Source organism: Cyprinus carpio, chromosome A21 (assembly GCF_018340385.1).
Source record: "Cyprinus carpio isolate SPL01 chromosome A21, ASM1834038v1, whole genome shotgun sequence".
Classification (NCBI taxonomy): domain Eukaryota; kingdom Metazoa; phylum Chordata; class Actinopteri; order Cypriniformes; family Cyprinidae; genus Cyprinus; species Cyprinus carpio.
In genome coordinates, this window is record NC_056592.1 from 3,762,738 (window position 1) to 3,780,311 (window position 17,574).

Here is a 17,574-nt window from a genome sequence, read left to right on the forward strand (position 1 = left end):
TCTGATGTGACATTTCTTTAAATAAAATACTACATTACCTTGTTTCTGTGGTTATTTTTAATATAGCTTGTCATGCTGTAAAAAAAGTCAGAAATTTATATTACAGAAATACAAATGTTTTATATGATCATTATGTTTAGAAGAAACATGTATGATAATTATTTAATTATGCAAATAATACATATATATTTTTATTCCCACTATCAGGAATCCTGTTCAGTTATAGGTCATGAAAGCAATAACTGAGATACTGATTAATTAGATATTGTGTAACTAGCATGAAAAGTCAGAAGTATAATTGTAATACATCATGTGATCCACATTTCACAATTCGATTTCACAACTAATGCTGTAAACTATACATGGAACCTTCTCATATGACTCATTATAATATTAATATATATTTATTGGCATTTGTCTGTAAATGTTCAAATTAACAACAGAGCCCAAACTATCACATTCAATTGCTATTTATTTTCAGATATAATAATCAACACTAAAACAAAAAATTGTACATGAACATTTAAATTGCACATAAGGCAGGTTGGATGAAGGCATGAACTGATCTCCCAAAATACTGAATGTAATAGACAATAATGCACTTGATGATATTGAGACAGACATTAATTTTACTGAATTCATGAAAAAAGTTTGTATCAGTTTTTTTTTAGTTTTTTTATTCGATTTAAATATACTGTGGACTGGAGCATATATTTAGGAATATACAACATTCTAGAGTAATTTTTTTTAACAAACGAGCTGTTGATTCAGAATCACTTTGCTGAGGTAAAACTAACACTGTTTTATTGATTGTCTTTCAGAGATTGTCATGGGAGTAGAATACGAGTGTATTTTCATAACTCTTTGAACAATATTCACCTCTGAATTATGCACTATTTCTATAAATAATAATATTATTAAGTAATTACTTTGCGACCACAAGAATCATATAGGCTATATATAAATTCTGTTATTAATAACTCACCCTCATGTTGTTCCAAATCCATAAGACCTTCGTTCATCTTCAAAACCAAATTAGGTCAAATTAAGCCTATTTTTGATGATTCTTGTGGTCGCAAAGTAATTACTTAATCAAAAAAGTACAGACTCAAACGAGTATGCGATTTCTGACGCAGCCGAAGTGTTAAAAAATCCACAATCATGGCAGATTTGTGAGACTGATTTGTGAGACTTTTAGTGGTTTAAAGGTGTTTGACTGAATAATAATTACTAAACCTGATAAATATATATATATAATTCTGGTAATAGTATTCTCAGATCAACTGAAAACCCTGTGAATGTCTGAATAACAGCTGTTCAGCCAAACATTTCTGCTGCATTGATAAATGAATACTATATGAAATTATTTTTAATATTAATAGTAAATAATTTTATTAATAAAAAATACGATCTGTCTACAGTAATGTCTCTTTACTGTATCGACCGCCGAAGTTTAAACACGAAGCTGCTTTAATCCCCCGTTGAGGAGAAGCGACTGGGGCAAAAACTGGCGCTGTTTTGGGATCAGTTCTCCTCTGGTTATCCATTTTAAAGATAATGGCAACAAACATAAATGTCTTTGATTTACTGATACAGAGGACGTAGACTGTGTTTCAGGAGACGTAGTTGTTCAGTCTTTGTGAGACATAATGTCTGACATGCACAATAATTCTGTTTTTGGCCATAAATAGGCTACTTTCCAATTACCTTTCTTTTGATTGTAAACAGCTATATGACAGTCTTGAACATACTACATGTTTGCACTTTTCCTGGAAAGTTCTTGCTTTACCACACCTTCCCTACTACACCCCAAACCATTTAGGAACCTTAATCTTAAAGGGATAGTTCACCCAAAAATAAAAATTCTGTCATCATTTACTCACCCTCATGCTGTTCCAAACCTGTATGAGTTGCTTTCTTTTGTTGAACATAAAAGAAGATATTTTGAAAATTGCTGGTAATCAAACAGTTGGTGGTTGCCATTGACTTACATAGTAGGAAAAAAAAATACTATGGAAGTCAATGGCAACCACCAGCTGTTTGATTACCAGCAAACAATACAATCCATTGGTAAGTCCCAAATGATATGGACATTTACTGCAATAATTTATTGAAAGTGAAAATATTGCTGGAGATAAATTCATGAATAAAGTATTCATTTCATTTTATAATGCAAAATGAAGTTTCTATTAACGTGCGTGACTTCTGATTCATCATCTACTATAGGTGAATAACTAGAATAACAAAGTCTTCTATAAACCAGTGTGTTTATAATCATGCTATACATTAAAATAATATAAGAAATAATATCAGTTAGCAATATCAAGCAGCATAACAGACATTTTCGTACAGCTAAAATAACAGAAAGATGATTTACATTCAAGTTACAAATATAGACACGTCTACTCTGGATTCCTTTTGATCTTTTCACAGAAAGAACTGCAAAATGCAAATGTTGGAATTGTTTAATTATTTTATTATACAGAGGTTTGTCTTTTTTGCAGGTTACACTAAGGTGTCCATCAAAACTAAACGGCGTGCTCCTACATGTGAAGCTGGGACCCTACAGCTACCGTCTGTAGGGACAGTAACTACCCAGTGCTGTGACACTGACCTCTGCAATGCAGCAGGTATTGTCCTTTATATGATCATGTGCTATTAATTTCCCCACAGTGACTTAAAATTAGGAAATAATACAAACAATAATACTACAAACACAAGTGACTGTTTAAAGGAACATATATGAAATTTCAGGATATATTTAAATTGTATTCTTCTGATCAGATGGCGTGTATAAGAGGAGCTTCCTCCTGCTATTGTCTCTTCTGCTCTTCTACTTCCTGTTTCAGTGAGTCCAGCTACACTTCAGATTCAACAGCTGCAGCGGAATCTTGAATAAACAAATAAAGCTTGCTATATTTTACTAAATAAAGTGTTTTTTCTGCTGTTCCTTAGCATCATGATTTGAGGAACAAAAAAAAAACTCAACAAATATTAACAAAATACTGAATAAAGTGTGCATGTTGTTCTACTGTTCTTTGGTATCACGATTTGAGCCAGGTGTCCTGACATTTTATCCTACCCGTAAGAATCCTACCAGGGTTTACTGCGCATGCACACATCAATATTGCGTCCTTTTTAAATTTAACTAAATTTAATATATCTGCATTACTGTAAGGGAAGGTTTAGGGTTGGGCTAGGTGTAGACTTTAATAAAACACAATCTAATAGGTAGAAACAATTATTTATTGTTGGTTTCCTGTAGCTGTATCCCTTCTAGCTACAACCGCGAATATAACACAAAATTACTGTATTTGCATTACTGTAAGGGTAGGTTTAGAGTTGTGGTAGGTGTAGACGTTCATAAACCATAATTTTACAGGTAGAATTTTTCGTTGTAGAATTGTACTACCCACTGTTTTAATGGGAGGTAGCAAAATAATAATAATAATAATAATTCTATACATTTATATAGTGATTTTCTGCTTTTCTAAGCACTCAAAGCACTTTATATTGTGAGGGGGTATCTCCTCGACCACCACCATACAAAATCTGACAGGGTAGCACAAATCAACAGAACACCGGGCCCAGACTACAGGAGTATTAAAATCCTAAACGATTATGAAATCTGGTTGCAGCACAAACATACACAGAATCTTCACAGATTTTCTTCCCTCAAATCTTAAAACATGGACAGATTATTTAGACGCTTAACGAGAGACTGTGCGTCAAGGTTATTTTCTAAAACTAAGATGACAAAACATATTTTCTTAAAACTGAATTAATAAAAAAAAAGTAAAAAAAAAAAAAAAAAAAAAAGAATGAAACTAACAGCAGTTATTGAAAAACTAACTAAACTAAAAAGCAATTATCCACAATAAATAACCATAATTCGTAGTTTCTCCAAAACCACCATGAAAACGAAACAGTATTAACAACAGAATACTGAAACCACATTAGTTGACACTTAGTGTGCTCAAAAGACATAATGGCATGCCGGCATAAAATACAGACAACTAAAACAAAAATACCTCCTTGGCTGCATGCTGTGAGAAATACTCTTTAAATCTTCCTTATGACCTTTCAAGTCTTTTGTGATGAGAATAACCTTTTACTGGAGCATGTCTGTGCTTGCCATTCAAGCCATAACCAGATACTTGTAAAAAGCGTTCACATCCTCGTAGAACTTGTGATCTTCATTATATTATGTGCACGTTCGCGCTGCGCGGTTTTAATTTACCATTTGAGTAACGAGTATGGGTCACCCTACTTGGCCATATGTCACTTCACTTTCATTGTCAGCGCGCGGCATGAACTCTGTAATACTGCGCTGTTTCGTCCCACTTTCGGTGTGTTTGGCTTCCCATAGTGGTGAAGTGACATGTGTGGCCAAGTATGGTGACCCATACTTGGAATCCGTGCTCTGCATTTAACCCATCGAAGTGCAGACACACACATCAGTGAGTAGTGAACACACACACACACACACACACACACACACACACACATACATACACACACACATACACACCACACACATGTTTGTTATTTTGTGAATTGTGGGGACATTGCCATAGGTGTAATGGTTTTTATACTGTACAAACTGTATGTGCTAATGCCCTACACCAACCCTACCCCTTACAGGAAACTTTGTGTATTTTTACATTTTCAAAAAAACTCACTCCGTATGATTTATAAGCATTTTGAGAAATGGGGATATTGGGTAATGGCTCACTCCAGTCCGCCAGTCGCTCCGAAGACAAGTTCGCCGGCTGCTCCAAAGACAGGCCCGCTGGCCACACCGATGTCAAGCCCGCCGGCTGCTCTGGAGTCAAGCCTGTCAGCCCCAGAGCTCGCTCCAGTGAGGGCCCATGATTCCCAGACGAGCCCCAGGAAGGGCTCCTGATCCCCTGTCGAGCCCATGGGGGGCTCCAGATCCCCCGTCGATCCCCCGTCAAGCCCATGGAGGGCTCCTGATTCCCTCATTTAGCCCAGGGAGGGCTCCAGAACAGCCAGTTAAGACCAGGGAGGGCTCCAGTCCCCTGTCGAGGCCCACGGAGGGCCTCGGAACACGTAGGCATCCCCAAGTTTTGTTTTTTTGGGGGGGGGGGGCAATGGAGGCTACTCTGCCATGTACTCCTGAATTGCCTGCACCACCATGGCCTCCTGGGTTCCCTACTCCACCATGGTGCCCAGAGCTGCCAGACCCACCATGGCACCCACAGCTGTCGGATCCAACACGGGTCCCGGAACGGGCACCGCCCTGGAGGCCTTCCGTCTAGTAACCCTGCTCTTAGAGGCATCCAGAGCGCCCCCCCCCCCCCACCCCCCCCCACACTGGATGTTGTACGGCGGAAGGGGGGAGTAATGTCAGACTCTGGTTCGTGTTTTGTGTGTGTTTTGCTCCTCATGTGCCTTCCTGTGTCTTTTATTTGGTCATGTTCCTTTTCTCGTTTAGTTTGATAAACTTTGTTTATGATTCCTGTCACCTGTGTTTGTTAATTATCCCTAGTATATAAGTCTGTGCTTTTACATTCTGTTGTTGTTGGGTCTACTTGTCATTATGTTGATGTGATCCATGCTGTTTTCAGTTTTTAATGTTCCCTGTGTTCCATGGATTAAAGACTGTTAGCATATTCCTAGTCTCCTCGCGCCTTAGTTCCTGTTATCCCCGTGTGTGTGTCGTGACAGTAGAGCATTTTCCATGCAAAGAACATGGTCAACTACTTCTTTGTATTTCATCAGGAACAAATGTCCATTTAAATCCCCTTCATAATATTTTCCTCTCCATTTCCTCTTGGTCTCCAAAATATAAGAACTATTTTAAAAAATAATTAAATAAATGTAAAAAACAGTTAATTATATTATATAAAATTAACACATAAATAAACAGTTAAAAATATTGTCAAAAATTTTATAATTTGAGTTCATTATATTGTGTACTTGAGTTTTTGGAATGGGCTCATGGTTAAACCTGTGCAAAATGAGGCCCTTTTTAATGAACAGTTTATCAGAAAACATTAAAGAAAATGGGAACCTGTCTGAAAAATAGATGAAATGTATTAAACATTTTGAGAATGTATCTTTTTTCTTTTTTTTCTTTTTAAATATTTAGTATTTTGTTTTCAGTCCTCTCAATCAGACAGACCACAGACATACCACAGATATACTCAAGTTCAAAAAAAAAGGTACAAAAAGTTTACATTTTCAAACAGTACACATTTTTGTGCATATTTTGAGGTGCATATTAGTACTTCAAATGTACATATTAGTACCTAGTGTACTGTATGAGTACTTCAATTATACATATTAATACATTTTTGCCCCAGACACAACTTTTGCATCTTTTTTTTTTTTTTTTTTTTTTTGGCGAGTGGAAAATCTTGTCATCTAAATTATTATCTATTACAGAAAGCTTCTTTTGTTAAAGCCTTTGCAATGCAAACATGGACTTCTAAATGTGTCTGGGTGTGAAATGTGATATCTGTCAGTTTATGTTTGGGATGAATTGTCAGTTTGTATCCCATGACTAACTTAATCATCAGTCTGTTGCTATGCAAAATCACATGAAAAAAAAAGGCAAAATGTTGACAGAGGTAAAACAACATTTTAAAAAATTTATTACACTAGATCAAATTATAGGTTGATTTAAAATGTAATATGTTTTTAAAAACATTGCAGATTTACGTAAGTTGATTATCATATTGAAAACTAAATTTATTTAAAAGAAAAACATTTTACAAAATCATACTTAATGCAGAATACTTAAGAGCTTATTGTAATGATTAAATAAACAGAAAATTGATTCACTGTTTGCTTAGGTGGTTATTTTCATTAGGTCTGCACTGTAATATTACAATGATATATCAAAACCATATTTTTTGCTTAGTTAAAACAAAACTAATAATTTAATTTCATCAGTCAAATATCTTTTAAAAAAGAAATTCAAACAGGTTTGGAACATGAGAAAATAACAACACAACTGTCATTTTTGGGTGAACTGTCCCTAGAAGTAGACTTTTACATTCCATGTGTTTCTTATTATACATTCCTTTATCATTAACTTCCAAGTAAATTACATACACTGTGAAAATAAATCCATACAAATGAGGTACAATGTATGATATTAATGTGATGGAATTTTGGTAACACTTTCTATAAAGCCTGTATTTAAAATACATTATAAGTGTATTCTTAAGACATTATAATGAATTAATAATGCATTACAAAAAAACCTTATAATATGTTGTATCATCTCATAAATAATCATGAGAACAGTTTTAATGTATTATATTACTTACTTATTTGTGGTTATAGCTTTTAAGAGTATGTTGATTTATAACACACAATGAACATGTTGTATCCACTTAAGTTACAATGAATTATATTTCTCATAGCTTTAATGTATTATAAGTCTCATAACTTGCCATTGTTTAAGATCTGCACAATAACTTAGGACAACTTTTTAGTTTTTACTGTAAAATGGCAAATACAAGGCTTTATAATGTGGTCTTATTATTTATAAGTGGTCTTTGTCTGCTTTAAGTAAAATAACTTCACTTTACTTAAAGCAGACAAGGACCACTTATAAATAATAATAATATAACTTTGCGACACATCAACTGTCATTGGAGTATTAGTAGTATGTCTGCTAAATATTTGCTAACACTTTATTTTGATGGTTCCCCAACAGACATTCGACTGATTATAAGCAACTTTGTAAGTATGTCATCTTATACTACCAACCCTAACCTTAACCTAAGTCTACTAATACTCTAATTGATGAGTTAGCACAGCAAAATAAAATAATATTGCATTCTTAAAATAAAAAAGCATTAAAATCAATCAAAAACAATAAAACAGAAAAAAATAAAAAAAAAAAAAACATGCACATTGCATTTGTTTTTATTTGAAAGAATTACAACTGAGATTAAACTAGTTTACAGCAAAATTAACATTAACCTCACAGGAAACACTCAACAACACCTAACCTCTCACAAGATGTACAGTATACTGTACAGATCTTAAATAAACAATGTCACAATATGAGATAATCCATTTTATTAAGTGTAATATTAATGTGGTGTTAATTATGTGTTATAAATAATCATACTCTTAAAAGTTATAACCACAAATGTGTAAGTATTACAATGTATTAAAATTGTTGTTATGATAAATTTATGAGATATGCAACCATATTATAAGGTTTTTTATTATGCATTATGCATTCATTAATAATGTCCTTAGGAATACCCTTATAATGTATTATAAATATGGGCTTCATAGAAAGTGTTACCAAGAAATTTCGTATTGGTTTTATTGGTATTTTTTGAATTTTGCACTTTATTTAGTTGTTTTAGTGTTTACAGAAATGTTTGTAAAATGAATGGATAATGTCCTGGCAGAAAAGAAATTATAACCACTACTATTCTGTTTTGTTTTAATAACAGTGTTTGTTGGATGTTTCTGATTTCCAGAAATGTGTTAAACTTCTGTTAATTCTCTCATAAAAGATCCTCCCCTTTTTGATAAGGTATAAAATGAGACTGAAACAGATGATAATTCATTCAGTTCCCTGATCAAAGATGGATCTGCAAACCTCAGTTTTTCTTCTGTTCGTTCTTTTCACTGCAGGTACAAAAACAAATAGTGTTTGTAATGTTATTGAATACAAATGCAGATAATAGATAGATAATCTCTCACTGTCTCTCTCTGTTTTATTACTAAAGGACACTCTCTCAGATGTTATGAGTGAGTGATTTCTTGTGAAAATCAAAATGTGACAACATGTCCCAGTGGATCTTCCAAGTGCAGGAGTTTAACAATAGTGGCACAAGTTGGTAAGTCCAATATGATTTAAGAAAATTTGCTGTTATATGTTTGACTAATGAAGATGCTGCTATAATTTACTGGTGCTGAAACGATGGAACTGTAACTTCTCATATAACCGCTAATTTCTGCTAGGGAAGTAAAGGTAAATAAATAGAGTAACAAGTGCAAAATAAATGCAGTAAACAGTAAAACTATTTGTGCTACAAACCAGTGTGTTTATGATTACAACAATAAATTAAAATAATATGACAAGAAATACCAGTATGAAATATCAAGCAGTATAACTGACAGTTTTTGTACAGCTAAAATAATTGAAAGTGTTTAAATGTTTTGATTTTTTTTCACAGAACTGCAAATGATGGAATTGTTTCATTATTCTATTATACAGAGGTTTGTGTCTTTTTTTTTGCAGGTCCCATTAAGGTGTCCACCATAAGTAAAGGGTGTGTTCCTACATGTGAAGCTGGGATCCCGACTGGAGGGACAGTAACCCAGTGCTGTGACACTGACCTCTGCAATGCAGCAGGTATTGTCCTTTATATGATCATGTGCTATTGATTTCCCCACAGTGACTTAAAATGAGGAAATAATACAAACAATAATACTACAAACACAAGTGACTGTTTAAAGGAACATAATATCAAATTTCAGCAGTCCTAAAGAGTGTGCAAAGCTTGAGGGGCAGGAAAAGGAGAACCCTATGAATTAGTTTCAAGTTTTAATTGTGATGAAATTTATCAACAGTGAATAAGCAATTTTTGATTACTATTATAAGTACTAGTAGCGTTAATTAACAGTAATTTCCTTATTCACTTGATCAGATGGCGTGTATAAGGGGAGCTTCCTCCTGCTGTTGTCTCCTCTGCTCTTCTACTTCCTGTTCCAGTGAGTCCAGCTGCACTTCAGATTCAAGAGCTGCAGCAGAAACTGAACATCACACACATTTCTAGTCATGCTCTATTGAATAAAGTGTACATGATGTTCTGCTGTTCTTTAGTATGATGATTTGAGGGATGGAAATCTGTATTTTTACTAAACATATTAAAATAGTGCATCAACTAGTGTAACACACAAATAATAATAAAAGAAAAAAAAAGAATATATGATAATGAGTTTACAATATCTGTAGTAATTTTGTAGAGTAATAATATTTGCAGTTAAGACTATACATTTCCTTTATATTTTCTCTCCCCCTTCCTTTGCATATACATTTAAATATGTACTTTCCTATATAAATAAAATGAAAAGTTATAATGGAATGCAAAAAAAAAAAAAAAAAAAAAAACAAAAAAAAAAAAAAAAAAAAAAAAAAAAAAATTAAAAAAAAAAAAAAAAAAAAAAAAAATCAACCGGAAAAAAAAAAAAAAAAAAAATAAAAATCAAAAACAAAAACAAAAAAAAAAAAAAAAAAAAAAAAAAAAAAAAAAAAAAACAAACACAAAAATTAAAAAAAAAAAAAAAAAAAAAAATTGCTAACAGAAAAAAAAAAAAAAAAAAAAAAAAAAAAAAAAAAAAAACAAAAAAATCAAAAAAATAAAAAAAAAAAAACAAAAAAAACCAAAAAAAAAAACAAACAAAACAAAAAAAAAAAAAACAAAAAAAAAAAAAAAAAAAAAAAAAAAAAAAAAAAAAACAAAAAAAAAAAAAACAAAAAAAAAAAAAAAAAAAAAAAAAAAAAACAAAAAAAAAAAAAAAAAAAAAAAACAAAAAAAAAAAAAAAAAAAAAAAAAAAAAAAAAAAAAAAAAAAAAAAAAAAATAAACAAAAAAAAAAAAAAAAAAAAAAAAAAAAATAAAAAAAACAAGAAAAAAACAAAAAAAAAAAAACAAAAAAAAAAAAAAAAAAAAAAAAAAAAAAAAACAAAAAAAACAAAAAAAAAAAAAAAAAAAAAAAAAAAAAAAAAAAAAAAAAAAAAAACAAAAAAAAAAAAAACAACATATACCTCAGACAATTTTTTTTTGCATGTTTTCCCCTTATTTCTGTGCTTATGTTAGCCCACTTTTTGTTCTTTAATTTGATTATCTTGGTATTATATGTTATTTGCTATTATATGTTAGTACTCCTCGTTTTTTATGTTAAAATCTTTTAATGCATAGATACATACATACATACATACATACATACATACATAAAGAGTGATAGTAATGCAGTCTGATGGGTTCAAGGTCATTACAGCTTCATGAGTCACAGTTATAGAACATTGTTATAACAGCAAAAAATCTCAGTTCAAATTCCCAAGTGGTAGAGCATTGTGTTAGCAGCGCAAAAGGTCATGGGTTCAATTCCCAGGGAAAAATGCATAGCTTGAATGCACTGTAAGTTGCTTTGGATAAAAGCGTCTGCCAAATGCATAAATGTTTAAACACAATGTTTCATGTCCCACTCAGTGTTTGTGTGGGTGGGTGTTATAAAGCCTTTAATGTTTTACAACAATATAGTACATTCAATTGAAAAGATCATACAAACTGTATTGGTACAAGTAACTGGATGTAGATACTGAATGTAGATAATATAGCATTTATAGGTTAACGAAGTATGCATGCAGTTCTTTCTTCTGCAGAACACAAGAAGGTATTTAAAGACTTTTGGTGCCCAAACAACACTGCACCCCAATGGTTTTCATTTTATGGACACACACACACACACACACACACACACACACACACACACACACACACACACACACACACACACAGACATTTTTCACATATCTTATTTTGTGTTCCACTGAAGAAAGTGAGTCAAACAGGTTTGGAATGACATGAATAAATGATAACAGAATTGTCATTTTTGGGTGAACTGTTCCATTAAAACAGTTTAGTAGACTGTAATTCCTTATCAGACACCCCTTTATCGTAAAAATGATGTAAGCTTCTGATTCCAGAGAAATGTGTTAAACTTCTGTTACACTTTAATTTGCTCATAAAGACCCACACCTTCTAATTAAGCTATAAAATGAGCGCTGAAACAGACACTATTTCATTCACCTCCTGATCATGGATCTGCAAACCTCAGTTTTTCTTCTGTTCGTTCTCTTCACTGCAGGTACAAAGACAAATAGTGTTTGGAATGTTATTGAATACAAATACAGATTATAGATGTCTCTCTCACTGTCTCTCTCTGTTTTATTACTAAAGGACACTCTCTCAGCTGTTATGAGTGTATGGGTCTGACGGGTTCTTGTGCGGATCAAAAGGAAAAAACATGTCTCAATGGAACTTCCAAGTGCATGAGTATAACGTCAGTGTCACAAGTTGTTAAGTCCAATATGATGGATTAAAATGTAACTTGTCACAGAACTGCTACTCATATTCCTGGAGGAATTTACAAATTCTAGCACAATATATTCTATAGAGATTTCTGATATTTCATTAGTTTTCTCCCAGATACAATTTGTTAAAACAGTTTGAAATGAGAAAAATTATAAATGTTGACATATATATCAATCAGTTTTCCATCAACATAATGTGCACTGTTGATCTGCTCTTTCCTGAATCATTCATGTTTTTAGATGGCATCAGTATCAACGAGAAGTTAAAAGATTGTGCTGCTGACTGTGCAAATGGGTCCATGAACCTCGGCATTGTGTGGACGTCTCCTGCAGCGGCTGTAAACACAGCACATCCAAGACACTCCAGGTATTGTGTGATTATTGTGTGATTTACTGACCATATGAAATGATTATCTTTTAAAGTTAACACTCATTCTACTCCAAGGACACACTGTAAAAAAAATACTGCAAATAACATTCAACATTATAATAAGTAATAATTTGTTGTTTCAACTTTAAAAAGTATGAATTTGTGCAAGATTTTTACAGTACATTAAATAGGAAATAAATGCAGCAAGGTGCAGCTTGTCAGTTGTGAACTGATTGAATGGAGAAGTTTTCAACAGAGTGTTGTTTCTTTAGATATTATATTTTGTACGGACAATAAAATAAAAGAATACTTGTTTTCCTCCTGTAGATCCCAATACAATTGTTCGCAATGGAATGACCTGTTACCATTGTGGGATGGATACAGCTGCTCAAACATACTGAGCTGTTCAGGGAGTGAAGATCACAGTCCTTACAGCAACAGGTGAGAAACTGTTGAAGGAAGAAGATTAAAAGCATATTTGTGCCTTTTGTCATTAATGTTGTCATATTTTAAACTCTTTACAGTTCAAACATTTACCATTGGACAACTCATATACTAACCTCAGACTGACTCAACCTTATATTTATTTCTCTTTCATCAGGGTCTGTTGCTGAAGGCAGCGAGCGGGTGGTAAAAAGGCTGTGTCTCTAAATCTTTGTGTGATACCACAACAGCGGTTAGAGATGTCCGGAGCGTCTCGTGCTGTGAGGGGAACCTGTGTAACGGTGTTCAGAGCGTCACTCAGAGCTTCCTGTTCCTCTGCTGTTCTCTGCTCTCCTTCATCCTGCTGCACTGAATCCAGCAGCTCTACACATTCTACAATGAGACACACTGTACTGAATATAGAGCTTGTGTTTTCTATGTACTATACATTTTTGGTGTCCTAATATGAATTTTATTTTATTTTTGTTGCTGTGACATTCTGATGTGACATTTATGAAATAAAATATTAAATCAGCTTTTCCTGGGGTCATATTTAATAAAGTTTGTCATGCTACAAAGACAACCAAAAGATATACAGCAACAATTAAAATATTTTCTTTCTTTAAAAATGATTAAATCATTATTGTGTTTAGAAGAAACATGAAAGATAATTATTGAATTAATCAAAGAAATAGTTTGTATTACAATATTTGCATTATATCACCTTTTACAACAGTTACAGATATAGAGGTACAAAGTGGTAAAACTTACTGCCTCATATGATAAAGGACAAGTGCTTGGGTATTGATCACAATTCGATCGATTCTGAACTGATTTTTTGTTTTTTTTCTTGGGAGATAAAAACTGTCTTTCAGCTAGTGCTGTAAACTTGGAACCCTCATACACATTACTGCTACTATAATCGTGTTTTTTACAGGTTAAAATTTAATGTATAATCACAAACGGTCACATTCAATCGTTATTTTGCTTTTAGATAACTACATCAAAAAAAACCTCTGCTAGTTTTGCACTGTCCTTCTTTATAACATTATCAGTTAATGTCTCATCAGTGCATATGGCCAAAATCTGTACCTATTTTAATAATTTAATGTTTTAGCTAGTTGCAACAATTTATTAAAGTTAAAATAATACAAACTAATCTTGGCTTGATTTATTCAATAAATTCCCCTCATCACCAAGCTGGCTGATCTTATAGGCATTTTTATGTAAACTTGCATTTGACTGTAAGGTGCAAAGGTTTATAAAGTAAAGATGTACAATGAAATCTTTTGTCAAGCCCTACCCAGATTTGACCAGAGCAAAGCCATTTAGCAGCTACTTCAAACAGCTGAAAAAGTCAATGTGATCTTAAGGTATTTAGGAATAGGGAGGTTAAGAATGCTGAACATGAGTTTGTGGTTAAAGAGATAGTTCACCCAAAAATTGAATGATTACAGAATCATATTTTTTGTGTGAACTATCCCTTTAAGAAGCCTAGTTGCAAAAATGTATGTAATTTTTAACTGGTTGGCCGAAGTAAACCTAAACATTCCTAATATGACCGATTATGTAATTATGCAAGCCTAAATTTTAATTTAGTTCATTCATCTCATATTGAAATATGAAATATCTGAAATATCTCATTCATATTTCATTCATCTCAAAAGATCATAGAAATTCACTGCTTTTCTTCTTTTCATTCTTTTCACTGCAGGTGCAAAATCTAATCATGTTTGAGTTGTTATTTGGTACAAATACAGATATAAATGTCTCTCTCTTTATTACTAAAGAACACTGATGGGTTCTTGTGCAGAAAAACAAGTGGCATCCCAGTGGAGCTTTCAAGTGCTAAAGTTTAATAATGGCAACATATGTATATGCAGTATGATGGATTGAAATATACTGTTATATTTAAAAATTGCATTTAGCATTAATTAACAGCAGGTGGAAGCAGATAACATTTGTACACCCACATCTTTGCAATTGCTGACAACAAACACTTAATGAATAGCTCCATATTGTTGGTTTCATAATTGTGTTGTATCAATTAGTTGTTCCTCTTCTAATAATGCATTAGCTGCATTTGTATTTGCATCTGTAAAAAATTAAATTAAATGTTATTGCTTGTAAAAACTCAAGACACATGTATTGTATTTGCAATAGTCACAGAGGGCGCTATACAGTCTTCCATGCAACATGGACTTTTTCTCATTGTGTTCCACACCCATATTGTTTTGTTTGATAATCAACATATGCCTCAGACCTCATTCTTCAGCATGTTGATCATTTATCTCACAGTGGCACATTCTCAAGCAAAAATCCAGCAGGATACAATGAAATGATAGCAGGACGATGATATGATACTTTATATCAGTACTGATATTATATTTTATATTTATATATAAATGGGGTAAAAGGTCCCTCTAGTTGCCGAATTTTAATCAAAACAAATTAAAGAAAATAATGTTTCTTTATTTATACCCCTTCTATGTTGACACCAAGATGTATTATATGGACAAAATCATAAACACCTGAACATCACACTCATGTGTTACTGAACATTAAATGATTAACCACAAAGTCAATAAAGGAACGCCGCTATAACAGCGCCACTCTTCCACAAGCTACAGAATCACTGAGGTAATAGCCACACAAATTATATTTATAGTGCCTTAAAAGTTACTTAGAGGTTTAGGTCTGCTTGGTACAAGAACATCAAACTCTTCAAGACTAGATTCAAAGGACCTTTCAAATGTCTGTAGAGTGATCGCATGACGTAACATCAAGATTTGCTTTCACTGTGATTGCAAAGCCATTAATCATAACTTTTACATGATGACTGAATCATCCAGCCAGTTGAGAAATAACTGTCAGTCAAATGTTTTAAACGTTTAATTTTTTTACATTTCAGTAAATAAAATCTAGGTAATCAATAACAATAATGACTAGAACTCATTTGAATGTGACAAAAACAGAACACATGACCATGACAAACTTCACAATAAAATATATGAAAACATGAACAAAACCTAAAACAGACGTGGCATGGATAAAACAAATGAACATAAAAATGTCTAAAATTATATATTATTGAACAAGAAACCGGACATTCTAGCAAATTATTTTCTATGAAAAATTACTTTAATATTCAAACAAAGAATAATGAGAAAGGGCAGTCCTGCTTTGAATTTCCCCAAGTTTCGTAATCGAGCCAATTTAATACTACCTCCTACAAATCAGTTAGATCTTTCATATTTGAAGTGTCTATTTTTAAATAGATCTGTGTTGTAAAAAAAACCAATACCTTGTGAAAATGGTCACTTGTGGCCATAACAACAACTAAATGTTTAAACGCACGAGGATTTTTATTTTTGTATCCTGATATACCGTTTGTCTACTAAAAAACTCCATTGAGCTATTTCATCGGAGCTAATAAATTAAATAAATATTTAAATGAAATAAAACAATGTTGACCAATGTGGTTGAAATGTATTTCATATTCCTGAACTTCACCCAGTTAATCCTTAATTGACACACCACATTAAAGATGTGCAAAGTAGGAATAAAAACTAATCTTGGCCTTAGTTACCTCAAAAGTTCCCATCATCACCACCAACCACAGGCTGTACCTAAGCATTCAGATGCAATAAAGCTAACTTGTCAGGTCAGAGTTATATTGTAAGATGTACCGTCATTTAAACTCTTCGCATGTCTGCTTACCTCTTTGACGTGTTTCAGTTTTCCTGTTCAGACTTGTTTTTTGTGAATAAGACATGCCATTTCAAATACTGATCTTAATGCAAAAAATAAACTAATGCGTGGTGCTGCTAGTTCAAATTTGGCCTCAGTTTTGTGGTTAAGGTATCGCCCCCCAAAGTGAACATTAATTTAATCACCCTCATGGTCCAATGCAAACCTGGCTGTTTAAAAGGAAAATAGTAACTGTTAAAAGGAACGGTCATTTTAGCAAGGTTTTTGTATTTTGGTGATCATGGTAATTTTGGTTTTTCCTGGTGTATTTTATTCTGATATATTTCTGTTGTTATTCATGAGGCAGAATAGGATACTGTATGTAAAGATTGCAGGGATTCCATCTGTCCTGCCAAACAACACCTTCCTGGAAGTTTCCAGTAATCCCTAAACCTTGATTAACTGGTTCAGGTGTGTTTATTCAGAGTCAACTCTGTGAGACACTGTCCCTTTAGGATCAGGATTGGGCAGCCCTGGTATAGTGCGTACAGATTTAAGTTTTACGCTCTTAATTTCTAACTTCCCCGAAGCTGGCATTACTAATGAGGCCTATCCCTTTTCTAGGAATAATGAGCCTGAAACACATTATTCATTTTTTTCTCAAAGATGGATGTACAATTCCAGTCTTTCTCTGTTCATTTTTTCACTGCAGTAAAAAGACCAAATCCTTTATTTATCTAATGAGAAGGCCTATCCTTTTCTAGGATATAAAATGAGCACTGAAACACATTATTTCATTTTTCTATAAAGATGGATGTACAATTCTCAGTCTTTCTTCTGTTCATTTTTCTGCAGGTAAAAAGACAAATCACTTTTAATTTATATTTATACAAACATAAATAACTGGATTTCTCTCTGCTATGTCTCTTTTATTATTGGGGCACTCTACTCAACTGTTATGGGGTGTGTGGGTTTTCTTGATAGCGGAT

General features: G+C 32.7%; 1 long non-coding RNA gene across 1 annotated transcript; it reads left to right on the forward strand.

Moving 5' to 3' along the window:
- Positions 1-8,578: 8,578 nt before the first annotated feature.
- Positions 8,579-10,013, forward strand: LOC122134780. Its single transcript, XR_006153079.1, has 4 exons — positions 8,579-8,634; positions 8,730-8,840; positions 9,245-9,358; positions 9,654-10,013. It is a non-coding gene; the product is annotated as an uncharacterized LOC122134780 (long non-coding RNA).
- The last annotated feature ends 7,561 nt before the right edge of the window (positions 10,014-17,574 follow it).